We start from the raw sequence: 14201 nt of genomic DNA, 5'->3' as shown, positions 1-14201 counted from the left end.
AGCCTTGTCCACTTAGTGCCTATTGTGTGGAGGAGACCTTGCCTAGCTTTGTCCACTTAGTGCCTATTGTGTGGAGGAGACCTTGCCTAGCCTTGTCCCCTACCCGGTGATTGCAATTTAGAATAACAGTGTGGAAAGAGGCTGTTTGGCCCATCGAGTCTGCATTGATTCTTTGAAGAGCATCCCACCCAAAACCAGCCCCCTACCCTATCCCCATAACACTGAATTTACCATGGCCAATCTACCTAACCTGGACATCTTTGGACTGTGGGAGGAAACTAATGCAAACACAGGAGAATGTGCAGACTCCACACAGACAGTCACCCAAGGCTGGAATCTAACCCTGTCCCTGACGCTGTAAGGCAGCAATGCTAACCACTGAGCTATTGTGCCACCCCATTTCAATGGTGGGAGGCAGCCAATTTTCACTGAGGGCTGTCTAGCAGGATAACCTTAAGCAGCTCAGGGTTTGAGGCTTTGTGTTTGATCTACACAACGTTAGCATGGCCTGGTTGGCTGAAATACAGCAGCAAGCACACTGTTGGAGAGCCAGTGACAGGAGCATGATAGTTGTAATCCTGAGAGAGGACAGCAGGTTAGTGCCTCTCTTGTGTAGCATCACGTAAACAATCTTCATAATCTCATAGAGCACAGATTGCTGGATTGCTGTAAAATCCTGCATACCCTGTTGAGTAGCATAATCTACAGCCATGATAGCAGCTGTCTGAGCTTGGGCTCCAGATCTAATTCTTACAACGATCAAAGTTTTAAGATTGTAATGTTTTGGAGCTGTTGCTTTAAATTTAGAATAAGTGAAGGAGTTTATATGACCTATTCTGTGGTCTGCCTGATAGTAAGATTGAGTGGTTTGATTCTTCGAGATCCAAAGGAAGGTTTGGATCGTATTACTGAGAAAAGGATAAAATTAATTATACTTTGAAAATAATGGCAGCAGTCTCTTGAGTTTATAATAATTAGATGCTGATTGTCCAAACTTCCAAAAAAGGTGGCAAGGTACCAGTGTGTTAACTGTTTGTATTGAAAACTGTCAAGTTATATCTTGAATGAAAAGGAGTTAAGATCAATGATAAATAATAAACATTTCTACTTAGATACAAAATAAATCACAGAAGTGTTATGGCACAGTGGGAGGCCATTTTGCCCATTGTGCCTGCACTGGTGCCTTTACCTGAGCATTATTACCTAGGGCCAGTCTTCTGCTTTCTCCTCACATCCTTGCAAACTGTTTTTATCTAAGTAATCATCCAATGCCCAATAAATATGTTTCACGCTGTGGGGAAGAGGGCAGTGAAAGCCATTTTAGAGATCACTTACAGGCTTTCCAACAAATCATTAAATATCACAGACAAAGAGAGGTCCTATGCAGTCAGCAGGGAGAAGGAGACATTTCATTGACTGTGCAGTTTTCTATAGCTGAATGTCAGAAGGAAACAGTGTCTTGTTGAAAAGTTGAGAGATCTGTCCATAAACAGGCTTTGCTACTCGTGGTAGATTTAAGTCACTTTCTGAAAATTGTGCAAAGCGCCGATGGATGATTATTCGGCAAAATAGTGATACGGTTATCCCTGGGAAACTGGAAGAAACCGTGAACTGTTTGCTAAAAGGATTGTATTTTTGTGGGGAGTGTGAGGGATGATAAATATAAAAGGTACACAGAAATGGATAGTAGTATTTTATTAATAGTGTATTTAGTAATTTTTAACAGTAAAACAATTAAAATGTAATGCGTTTTTGTAACAGTCTTTCAGCTATTTAGCAGATGTTTATATATTTTAAAAAAGTATAATAGTGTCCATAGGAATTGTAATGTATTGATATCATGATGACATCTGTCTTCTGCATCCATACATCAGGATGTACTTTTGATGCAGTGGAAACTGAGACAACCAACAGACAGGCCATCATGGGTCGACTTGGCATTGCTTCTATGGATGTTCCCCACATCTGACTTCTACAATGAAAGGATGAGTTCCAAACTCAGCATGATTCTTGCTGTCCCAGAGGTGTGATGGTGAGGAAAGCAGGAGGTACACACTGTCTACATCTACAGTTTCCACTTGATAGTATCTTTCAGGATGACTGTGAAGAACAGGTGGAGAAGCTGCAAAATGTAGAAACTACCATCATATACAGTGATCTTGGCAGTCCTGGGTGTTCATGGTTATCCTGTGGACTGTCTGCTTAAGGACACTGAGGGATTGGATCCATGATGGTCCTTTTGTCCTTTCCATCTTCTTAGTGTGCCATCTTCTCCTGCAAGAAGAAAGCATGATGTCATTGACGATGTGCCATTGTGGTTGGATAATGTGACTTCCATTGCTGAATAGTTGTGGGTGTGTGGCGACCTGGAGAGGTATATATGCTGCTGCCATAATTGGAAGGTGTGCATGGTTGAGGTGCAGTGTAAGCATTTTAACTGGAGAGCCAGCAGAACGCAATGTCACTCCTTTTCAGGAAGGCCCATTGAATTAAGTGCAGATCAAGCACTTAATTGGGCAGCAGCAGGCTTCCTTGGAATCAAGGACCCCATGGGCAGAGGTCTTCCCTACCAAGAACTACAAGCCAATTCGAGTTACCTTAAGAGGTTCTTTCTCCTTCCCAATTTCAAGTCTATACAACAGGCATTGTACCTCTGCACAGGGGATTTCCCCAGTCTGCCGACAAGTAATATTGACTCTGCTCGCTCTTTGGACCTCCTGCATGGCAGGTTTACTGTCCAGTAGTGGGTGAATACTGGTGCAGCCCCACCTGACATCCTCCCTCCTGATAAAATGCTTCCACACCAGCAAACTCTCCATGGCCAAGGGTATTAAATTTTACTCATGATGTGCAGATGTGTACACTCACCTTGATCACTCAAGTGATGGCATTATCCAGCAGCCTTCAGTACATTGCTACATCTTCCCTTTCAGTAGCAACTTTGAAAAGATGAGCCACCTCGGAGAACATGGGTTTCTTATACAGTTTATCAGTCCACGGGCATGTTTAGAGGACACCGCACAGAAATAGAGTCTGGTGCTGCTCAGGAGTTGCTTGTGGCCATACCGTTGTACGGGGCATATGGACGGTAGATTAACTTTGTGCATTATCCATCAAAAGGTCTAGTCCGACATGAGCGTGTGTCCCAAACCCTGAAATTGGGGGAAGGGAATGAAATTTGTGCCTTACATTCCTCTGTCTTTATATTCTATGTTTTGGTTTATTTTTCTGTGTTTTAAGATGGCATTGGAGAGTGGTGATGGTATACAACACTTTTCACTGTATTTTGTAACAAAATACATTTGACAGTAGATAAATCAAATCAGAAAGGAGGATTATTCAGTGATAAAAGGGAACAAATTGCGATGGGACCTCCAGCAGCAGGTGGCACTGATGATGGAAAGCAATGAACAAGAGAGCTGATTCCAATTTCAATTTGATTTAGCCCCCTCCCTCTTCCTCACCTTTGGTGGTGACAGGCTTTTCATGTAAATTAATCAAATGGAAAACACTCATCATTTACTGATGGTGTTTAAGAGATGAAAAATACAATGGATGATTTGGTGATAGGAAGAAAACATTCAGTTGTGTGTAGGAACACTCATAGATACATAAAAATAAGGGAGCTGGGCAATTTGCTGGGACCTCTACCAGGAGGTGGTGATGGAGGGTGGCTTGAACAGTTGAATGGACTCATTGAGGAAAACAGAGTATCTTTGGTGGAAAGAAGGCTAATGGGAAAGTGGAATCATACAGCCAAAACGATTTCTTTTAGCTCAATGTAACTCCTAGGTTTTGTTCCATGTATATGCTGCATTGTAAATTATTTATTCTTCGTTTTTTCTTCCTGTTTGTAATGACCTGATGCCAGTGGAATAAAGAATACATGCGTCAAGATCTTTGGGCCTTCCGTGTACTTAAATCTATTGTTACCAAATAATTTAATAAGGGAGATGGGTTTGATTTAAAAGTGAAATAGGAATCAATTGTTTCTTTGATATAAAATTGGAAATGACTAGCTCTCTATCTTTTTAAGCTTTTTTATCCCTCCCTAATACCTAGATTTACACATTTTATCTTTTTGTGAACCTGTTCTAGCAAACACCTTTGCAACTTGAGACAGTAGGCAACACTAAATAATGTTTACTTTAACTTTTCGGTCAGGGGCTTAAAGTACCTATTTAAGCTGAACCTCTCTAGTTCTGCTATGAAGTCAGAAGTGTTCATTATGATATTGTGAAATAGGAGCTTGAATTTCCTTTGGTAAAAAACTGTTTGTGTGAAACAATAAACAGAGCTAATAATTGGACAAGTGTGCTTCTGTTTAAAAAGAAAGGACAGAATCCATAGTATTTTACGTGCTTCCTACTTTCTACCTCGTGTGATACCGGAGAACCTATGCTTTGGATGAGGCTTTTATGTTCTTTGAATTTTGAAAGAGAAGCAATGATTGCATTAGCTGCTGTCTGAAAATACAGCAGCAGAAACACATGTTAACTGTACACTGTGGAAAATAAATGCATTGTCCTGTTATATATTTCCATGATATCAATGATTTCATATCAACTTACTTGGAAATTACTTTGGCATCTGCAACATTTTAAATGAAAAACTTAATTTATCTTGTGTATTTTTTTTGTTTTAGTTCCTGGATGAATACAAATTGCTCTTGTGTTCACAGTGTCACTTTATCAGCTTCCAGATCAAAAATGCCCTCACTGAAATTGTTATGTGAGAATGATATGTTTGAAAAGTTTTGTTTTAAACGAAAACATTTTGTTGTAGAAACAAAGAGCCATCTTTTAGCTGTTGTAAGAGAATGAAAATGTTAGAAGTACCAGTTGAGATGATTTTCTGACAGAATACAACTATATTTGTAGCTAATTTGGTTTTCCATCAGAAGGTCCTTGCACTGCGCAGAGAGACAATGCAGTACATGTAAATCTGATTATTGAATGACGACTTTGGCAAGTGATTTAATGTATCGGTTGTCTTGTTGCTTCTTCTCATAATTAACAGCTAAATCTAATGCGATCTGGGCATAAAAAGAGTGAAGGGAATTTAAAAGAAAATTCCCCACCCTGTTTAAATGTATCTAATAAATAACAGCAGGGGAAAAGGGAATGGCAGAATAATGATTGGTGTGGTTACTTGTGATGTAATTTCAGGGTCATGTGATATTAGGTGAGCTGTGACTGGTGGAATGGAAACACATGTGTAATATAGAGGTACTAAAAACAGATTGCCTGCAAGACATCTTTAAGCTAGCAGTTGTGAGGACTAACGAGCTCAGTGCATCTTTGGTGTCTGAGGATTCAGATCAGAGTCTAGTAGAATAAACAGCTAGATAAGTGAGTCTCTAATTGGATATGATGCTGAATCAAATCTGTCTTTACTTTCCTGATGTGTTTGTTTGTGACTGCATGCATTTAACATTTTACCAGATAACCTGGTGGAGAGTACTTTTTTTTTCTGTTTTCTAGTGTTGATAATTGACTTTCATTGTGTTGTAAATAATGAGTATTTAATTGTTCACCATTTTTAAAACAAAATTTAATGAATATGAATTTAGTGTCTTTTTTTTTCCCCACTGTATTTTACTGTCTTTGTTTTTTTGCTATTGTGGAATGATGGCCAAGATGATTGTACATCCTCCTTTTGTTTACTGTTTTTGGGTGTGAACAATTCAGTATTATGGATTCTGTTGCTGTTGGGCAAATAATGAAGTGCAATTTTATGTTGTAGTGTAACTGATTATTGCTAAGGTATTAATATACTGTGCTCTTATTTTGCTGCCTGTAAAACCCCTTGTCACTACACCACTTATCTGGAAACTGCTAGAGGCAAAATGAATTGCTTTAACTGACTCGCACTGGAGGACTGTGCAGTACAGGAAATTGCCCCACCCTTGTCTTTGTGTTCCCATCTTCAAGCAATATCACAAATTTACCTTTTTTGCCTGTTTCTCTTCAAAAGTACAGTTTTTACCAATGATGAATTCATAAAACATTTTTATATGTAAATAAATTAAGTTGCAGTATTCTCAAATAGACAAAATTTAGTTTTGTTATGCCTTGAGCAACTATGAATTGTTGTATTATATCAAATTTTGCTTTGCTTTTAATGAATAGGAACAATGATGTCAAAAGTAAGACCAAGATTTGTGATTTATGTGTGTTTCTGCAAAATTTGTAGTTTAACTTCTTATGTTAATCTCATTTTTCCACATTTGTTTTGTGTGTCATGTTGCAGAAAAGTTTTGGAGATATTTAACACTGTGACTGACACAGTCAAAACTACAAAAGATTACTAAAAATAAATGCCAGTGTGGTGTGGCCTCTGATTAGCAATTTTGCCAATGAAGGGCATTTATTGTTAATGGTATGATTTGGCTTATTACAGTCATGGACACAAGTAATCTGCTTACTCTGGTGTATTGTGGGTAATAATGCAGATTGTACACAGTGTTTTAGTGGATCAGTGACCATGATGTTTTGAACTGGAAATTTCCCCAATGAGTCAGGTACAAGTGTATTGGCTCCTAAGTACAACTTGTTCTGATACATGAGAACTCTCTCTTTTACAAGAGAGAAGAAGGGAAACAAAAGAGTGTCAATTTTTCCACTTGGTGTATTAATTATATTTATTTTTATTATTACTATGCTAACAAGAGAGTGGTAGCATTTGCAAGGACAGTGCTAAAAGTAAAAATAAAAAGAATCGATTAATGTTAAGGCTACAGCAAGTTGAAGTTAATCTCCATTTGCTTTGCATTGGAGGCAAGCATTAAATTATTGAAATTTTGTTTTTAATTTGGAAAACTGGTATCTGTTTTTTTTATGTTCTAAATGTGCAACTTGTGTGAATATGAAAATAACTTTTTGATATTCAAGAATTACTGAAGTTCAGCATTTTTTTTTGTTTTTTGTAACTAGTGCAACCCCTGTGCAAAAAGTACCATGCCTTTTTATTTTATGGCATACAATGCAAATCTCTTAAATTTTAAATATTTTCATGTCTGGTTGGAGAACACTTTTTTTTTATGCATGGTAGTGATGATGATGATTTGACGACTGTCGTTGAGCTTTGCAGAAGAGATATGTACTACATGGCAAAGAGAAACCAAATGCCAGCAAGTGTCATAGGATTGAAAGGTTAATTCTAACACTCTCTGCTTTGTCCATAAAAGATCCAATGTTACTAGTAGTGTTGAGAATGCAGAATGATGAATTTGTGGTGTAATGTGGTGATTTCTACAGTGATCACTGACTGTTACTTACTCAGTCTATTCTTTTGGGTATTACGTATAGTAAAAAAGCAGACCAGACCTAGGGGAAGGGGAGTGAAGCTTTTCTTGTTCATTGCTTATCTGCATTAGTTTAATAATGTGAGGAATCCTGCACTGATTTCAGTTCAGTTGTCAGCCTGGGGCTATGAAAGAGTGTCACTGATAAAAAATTGTTCAAATCATCAGTCACTTCAGTGTTTGTTTTAATGCAGCATGAAGCTATAATGATTTATGTCTGGAGCAAAATAAAAATGTATGTGATGTATTCTAAGTCTGCGTGGATAACCCCACCCTAGCATATGCAATGCAAGTCAGCATGAATAATACTGGCTGAGACTTTTTTGTTTTGTTCATATCTAAATGTGCCTCCTGAAGGGGAGTTAAATTTAATTGTTTAAATCTGCTGAAATCATTTTGTGTTCTGTGAAATTCTGCAACAGTGAGTTCAATTTATTGAGTCGCATGTTAATGGGATAACACTTGGCTGGTCTTTTTGAAAATGACACATTTTGATGTGTACCACTCTATAATGCAGCTTCTTCTGATTTAAACGGCTAGTCAAGCTGTTCCATTCCTTATGATTATAAATGCTCACCTTGACGTTCTTCTTATACAAGAAAAAGACGAGGGAGGAAATAGTTGTGACAAACTATATTTGATAAACTTGAATCAATATGTGAAAACCTCCTCTAATTGACCTGGTTTAGATCTTCAATCAAATTAGTGACAAGGTTGAAATGTTTAATTGGATATTTGGAATTAAAATGGAGGATGGCCTGTTGGCAGACAATGTTGGGACAAAGATCAGGATTCTGCTCACTGTCAACTGTAACCCTTTCAAGCATGTCCATTTTAATTGAACTGTAATATCCTAAATAACCCATATTACATTCAAGGTTTTTGTTAAATGAAGTCCTCATCTATAAATCCCACCAAGATCTTATCGCCCTCTAACTTTGCAATGTCTAGTACCAGGATGGTCCTGCCTGAAACGCTGTTCCTCTGACTAAGGCCTCTGTGGATCCATTCTCCCTTGTTATCCCCTTCAGTTAGCTCATTTTCTACTGTTTGGAACTTCCCTACTGGGGTTTATTGCTACAGCACCTCCCTCTCCATTTATTAAAATCACCTCCTCAGTTGTTAACTGCAATGTAAAGGAACTCAAAAGGTCGATGTCTGGTGACAGAAAGTGAAAGTGTGGAATGCTTGAATATGCTAGGATTCATGAGCTTCAAAAAGAATATCTGTCCTGTACAATGTGGCATATGTAATGGGGGAGGGGAGAAAAGTAAATGCAGAATAATACCTTCAGACACGTCAAAGCAGCAGGCAGGAGAGCACGTTTCAGGATTGTGAAGGGCAAAATTTAAAGCAGATATTATTTTACAGAGGATGATCAATAGATAGATAGATTTGTAGGAAAGGTGGATGAAGCCAGGACACTAGATTCAATTTAAGTAACAGCATGATACTATAATAGGAAGAAATTCAGAATTATTTTGGAAAGATTAAATCAAATTATATGGCCACCTTGAGATCTCATGAAAATAATAGTACCAGGTTTTCATAGTTTGAAAGACTTTTTGCAAACCTTTTATAATGATGGGCAGGAGCACTTTTTTTGACCGATCCTATTTTTGGGGAAAGTGGGTGGGACATGATTCGCACAGGAGGGAAATGTAAACTACCAGGCAATTTTCATACGGAGTTGAAGCAGATCCTGTTTTTGGCTTTAAGAGTGTAAACTCGTACATTGGGAGAAATGAATTTATGGAGTAGATAATAAATACTCTTGAAGAACAGCTAATGTCTATATTACTTCATGATCTGAATGTGCCTTTTTTATGTCACACTTTATAACTTTTGACAGCACCAGCCTGTTTCTATTTAATGACTTATACAAAACCCTCCGGACAGTTTAGATTGAATAACAGGCATATGTTAGAAAGAAAATTAGCACCTAACTTTACTGAAGTTATAAGGCTTGTTTGACATTTTCCAAAGGGCAATCAATATGACATTAAGAATGTTTTAATTGATTTTTCAAAGGCTACAATTATCTCAGCAAGGGTTCAAGTTCGGAGTTTGACAGTTAAAGAAGCTATTAAAGTATTAGGTGTCTTTGAAGGGCTGAGATAGACTTTTGTTTTTTTTATATAGGAGAGTAATCACTTGTGTTTTGAAAGCATTGAATATAGTGTATGAATAGGAGATTGAGGGGTGGAGAGATCGTGTATGAATGAGAGCTGTATTGGTTTGTTCAAGAGTTTTTTTTTCAATTCCACATGGCTCCTAATGGGTACTATGGGAGTAGCAATGGAGGTGGGGGCATGAGTTAGCATTACATTGACTTGGAGAAAATAAGGTTACATGAGGGGTGAAGGAAAAAAGATGTAACCGCTTCAAAGGCAGACCTTCTAAACTATCTGTGCTGGCACCTGTCCACCTCCCATGGGTGCCTATTCCCTACGTCTGATTGCTTGCTGGCCTGACTCTATCCTACACTTCCCAACCCCTGCCTGATCTTGTGGAGTGAAAGCTGCCCATTTGAGGGTAGTTTTTAATAAGGTGGCTCTGGCAAATTGAGGTTCCTCCGCTAGATCCACTAAAATCTAGCCCAAACCTGTCTCGTGTTGTTGTTGTGTGTGTGTGTGTGTGTGTGTGTGTGTGTTTTTTTTTTTTTTTTTTTTGGACTAGTTTTACTGTTGGGAGGGATCCTCTATCTATATTACCAGATGTGCTGCTCTAAGTATGTGCATGGTGGATGCTCAAGATTATTTTACAAGTGCACTATTTTAGAAAACTAGACTCTTTCCAACTATATTCCCTAACCATGATTTTGTTTCATGACTGCAACCTATTCAGACGAACTTTCATTTAGTCCGGATGACCACTTACAATATTTTTTGACCTTTTGAATGTTTATTTACTTTTTATTCATTCGTGGGATCTGGGCATCGTTGTGTACTGTCACTTCCTGCCTGGTCTTGAGCTGGTGGTGGTGAGGTGCCTTCTTGAACTGCTGCAGATAGACCCACAATACCATGAGGGAGGGAACTCCAGGATGCTTACACAATGACAATGATACGTTTCCAATTCAGGATGGTGAGTGGCTTGGAGGGGAACTTGCAGGTGGTGGTGTTTCCATGTGTCAGTTGTTCTTTTCCTTCTAGGTGGAAATGGTCATGGGTTTGTAAGGTACTGTTTGAGGCTCTTTGGTGAATTTCTGCAGTGGATCTTGTAGATAGTAGCAGCAGTTTGTACTGAGCATCAGTGGTGGAGGGAGTGAATGCTTGTGGATGTAGTGCCAATCAAGTGGGCTGCCTTTGTCCTGGATAGTATCCAGCTTCTTGAGTGTTGTTGGGGCTACACTCATCCAGGCAAATGGGGACTATTCGATAACACTCCTGACTTGTTTCTTGTAGATGGTGGACAGGCTTTGAGGAGTCAGGAGGTGAGTTACTCACCACAGTATTCCTAGCTTCTGACCTGATCTTGTAATCACTGTTTATGTGGGGAGTCCAGTTGAGTTTCTTGTCAATGCTAACCCCCAGGATGTTGATAGTGGGGGATTCGGTGATTGTAACACTGTTCTTTGTCTCTCGGTGATGGTCATAGCCTGGCATTTGTGTGCTGTGAATGTCACTTGCTATTTGCCAGCCCAAGCCTGGATATTGTCCAGATCTTGTATTTGAACACAGACTGTTTCAGTGTCTGAGGAGTCACGAATGGTGCTGAACATTGTGCGATTATTGGTGAACATCCCCAATTCTTAGGATGGAGTGAAGGTCATTGAAGCAGCTGAAGATGGTTGGGCTGAAGACACGACCCTGACAAACTCCTGCAGAGATGTTCTGGAGCTGAGATGATTGGCCTCCAACAAACACAACCATCTTCCTATGTGTCAGGTATGACTGTAGCCACTGGAGAGTTTGCCCCCGATACCCTTTAATTCCAGTTTTGCTAAGGCTCCTTGATGCCACACTCAGTCGAACGCAGCCTTGATGTCAAGGGCTGTCACTGTCTCCTCCCTCTGGAATTCGGCTCTTTTGTTCATGTTTGAACCAAGGCTGTAATGAGATCAGGAGCTGAGTGACCCTGGCGGAACCCAAACTGGGTGTCTCTGAGCAAGTTATTGCTGAGCAGGTGCTGCTTGATATCAGTGTTGATGATAGAGAGTAGACTGATGGGGCGTTAATTGGCTGGGTCGGATTATCCAGCTTTTTGCGTACAGGACATACTTGCCAATTTTCCACATTGTCGGGTAGATACCAGTGTTGTATCTGTACTGGAACAGCTTGGCTGGGGGAGTGGCATGTTCTGGATCACAAGTCTTCAGTACTAATGCAGGAATGTTGTCGGGGTCCGTAGCCTTTGCAGTATCCAGTGTCTCCAACTATTTCTTGATCACGTGGAGTGAATCAAATTGGTTGAAGACTGGTATCTATCGTGATGTGGACCACTGGAGGAGGCAGAGATAGATCATCCACTTGGCACTTCTGGCTGAAGATTGCTGCAAATGCTTCAGCCTTATCTTTTGCATTGATGTGCTGGGCTCTTCCAGCATTGAGGATGGGGATATTTGTGGAGCCGCTGCCGCCTCCAGGGAATGTAAATTTGAAATTACAATTAATTCAGCCATGATCTTACTAAACAGAACAGTAAGCTTGAGGGGCCAAGTGGATGTCTTGGGCATCTTGTTTGCATACTTTTTGAATTCGGCTGAGTATCTGCTGTATCAGGCTATTAAAATATGAATTCAATAACTTCATTAGCATCTATACTGCATTAACTAAAATTAATACAGATCTATCCAGAAGTTAACTTTATGCCCCTCCACCCAGCACTTCGGGGTGTTGGGGAGGAGGGATTGCACAAAATAAATTAGGAGGCCACCTCACTATCTTTCCTGCCCATCCTTGAGCTGTCCTGCTGTATCATAGGGTAGGTCTTCCTGCTGAAGGTAAATGGGGATCTGTTCAGTTATCAGACCCTCCTGGTGCCTCAAATATATGTAAATATTAGTATTGTATGTGTAAAAGAGGTCTTTGGTTTTTAGATAAAGTCTAATGTTTTGTTTATTTACTTGATGTAACTGTACAGACACAAACTGTTTTTGTGACAGTGTATATTTACAAAGAGTTTTAACGAATAAAGTATCTTTTTGAATTATAAAAAAAAGGATGGGTAGGTCATCATACAATCTGCCTGCTCTTAGTCCTATCAAAACCCTTAAGTTGCCTATTAAAGGTGACTCAGCTGTATTAATACATTGGGCATGACATGGTGGAATGAAGATGACCAGACCAGAGCTTTTATAGCTCAGGTTAAAAGATGGGAAGGAAGCAGCGTGTAACTTCTCTGGGAACGGGTATAGTTTTGAATGTATTAAATTTCACTTCACCTTTTTATCTACCCCTTCAGAAAGTGATTTTAAAATTTATTCACAGAACTGAAGTCTATCATCACTCAGGTTACTGTAATAAATCTCCTCCTTTTTTAAAGTCTTGGGCTCCTCCAATGTTTGGATTCACTGAGGCCAAACTGTCGATGCATAAGGGTTTAATTTGTTTTGAAGTTTGTTCTTCTCAGTGCAATTTCCTCCCCAACTGATCTCTGATCAAATGTCATTTATTTCAGATTCTGAGGCGCATGGAAAATTACTTAACTTTGGTGGAGAAGATAATGATCTCAACATGTAATGAAGACAATTTAATTTTAATGTTCATTTCAGTAAGCGGTTTGCTATCCTTGTGTTGTACCCTGATCACATTTACTGAGAACAGCCTAGCATTCATGATGCTCAGTACTGCAGCCAAAATGTACCTCCTAAGCCCCAGAACAACGGCAATCAAACTGTTTTACATCCTGAACAGTTGCTTTATTTGTTCAGCAGCTCCATTCTTTCCATTACAGCCTTTCTTGTCTTTACAGTGAAATCTTTGTAATCCAACATGCTTGGGGAATGGGTGGTGCTGGTTAAATGGTATTTACATTTATTCTGGATGCAAGTCGAGGTGTTGCTCTGACATTGAGGGGAGAGGAGAAGGAGCTGGGCAGGCAAGGTCCCTAGCACGACAGGACATCACTGTAAAATCTCCAATTGAAGACTGGTCTGCCGCCACCGTTTTTTGTGATATTTTTAAAAACAAATCTGAGGCTGCACTTCACTGACCATTCCAAGCAGTCTTTGTTCAGATTCATGAACTAAAACTGACCCAATAAATTAATAACTTCCACGTAAAGTCTCAGAACAACTTGCACCCTGCTGTTGGGATATATTGTGGCACAAGTGGTAACGTCCCCAGGCCAGAAGGTTCATGTTCAAGTCCCGCAGCAAGACCTGTTGACCATGGAAAGTCAGCTTTGTCATGTGGACTGGTGAAAACTATTACCTCAACACAACACTGAAATTTCGATCTAGTGGAGACTCTGGTTACTTAAGAATTCCAGTTGGTGAAAGATTTGCAATGTTTACATCACTATACTTACTGTTCCTCTGATCTTTTCTTCTGTTGTTCCATATGTGTTCTAAATATCACCGAGCTTTATATATGTGACATTCTCATTTCTCCAGCCCCCACCCCGGTTCCTAATTATGTTGAAGTGGGCGTTCCAATATCAGCCCAGGGCTCTGGCATAGGCAGTCAGGGTCAGGTTTCTGTCCTCCATAAGGCATGAATGTCAGGCACCTCACTGCCTGGTTTGCCTCTGGCTGCCCTAGTTTGAGCGGTTACTTCCTAGAATTAAAGAAGGGGAGGGATTGAGAGAAAGTGGCTGGCACAGCCGTTAGCATTAGTGCAGTTAGGGAAAAGCTGGTGAGGTGTCCTGAGTGAATGAGTAGACGGCGCGGAAGCTACGTAGGGTTAGTTGTATGGGGGTCAGTGAGAGTAGTTTAGCTGAGCCTTCGTGG

The 14201-nt window shown here is 39.6% G+C and overlaps 1 protein-coding gene and 1 long non-coding RNA gene across 2 annotated transcripts in view; both read left to right on the top strand.

The window, feature by feature from the left end:
* Nucleotides 1–14201, top strand: part of LOC109928744 (ankyrin-2-like) — a 909810-nt gene that overhangs the window by 235769 nt on the left and 659840 nt on the right. The window lies entirely within an intron of this gene.
* Nucleotides 5298–14201, top strand: part of LOC125487335 — a 109598-nt gene continuing 100694 nt past the window's right edge. The window contains exon 1 of the long non-coding RNA XR_007265832.1: nucleotides 5298–5351. This is a non-coding gene — a long non-coding RNA (uncharacterized LOC125487335). The remainder of the gene's footprint in view (nucleotides 5352–14201) is intronic.

This window comes from Rhincodon typus, chromosome 1 (genome assembly GCF_021869965.1).
Source record: "Rhincodon typus isolate 14 chromosome 1, sRhiTyp1.1, whole genome shotgun sequence".
In the NCBI taxonomy this organism is placed as follows: Eukaryota; Metazoa; Chordata; class Chondrichthyes; order Orectolobiformes; family Rhincodontidae; genus Rhincodon; species Rhincodon typus.
This window is presented reverse-complemented; position numbering and strand designations above follow the sequence as displayed.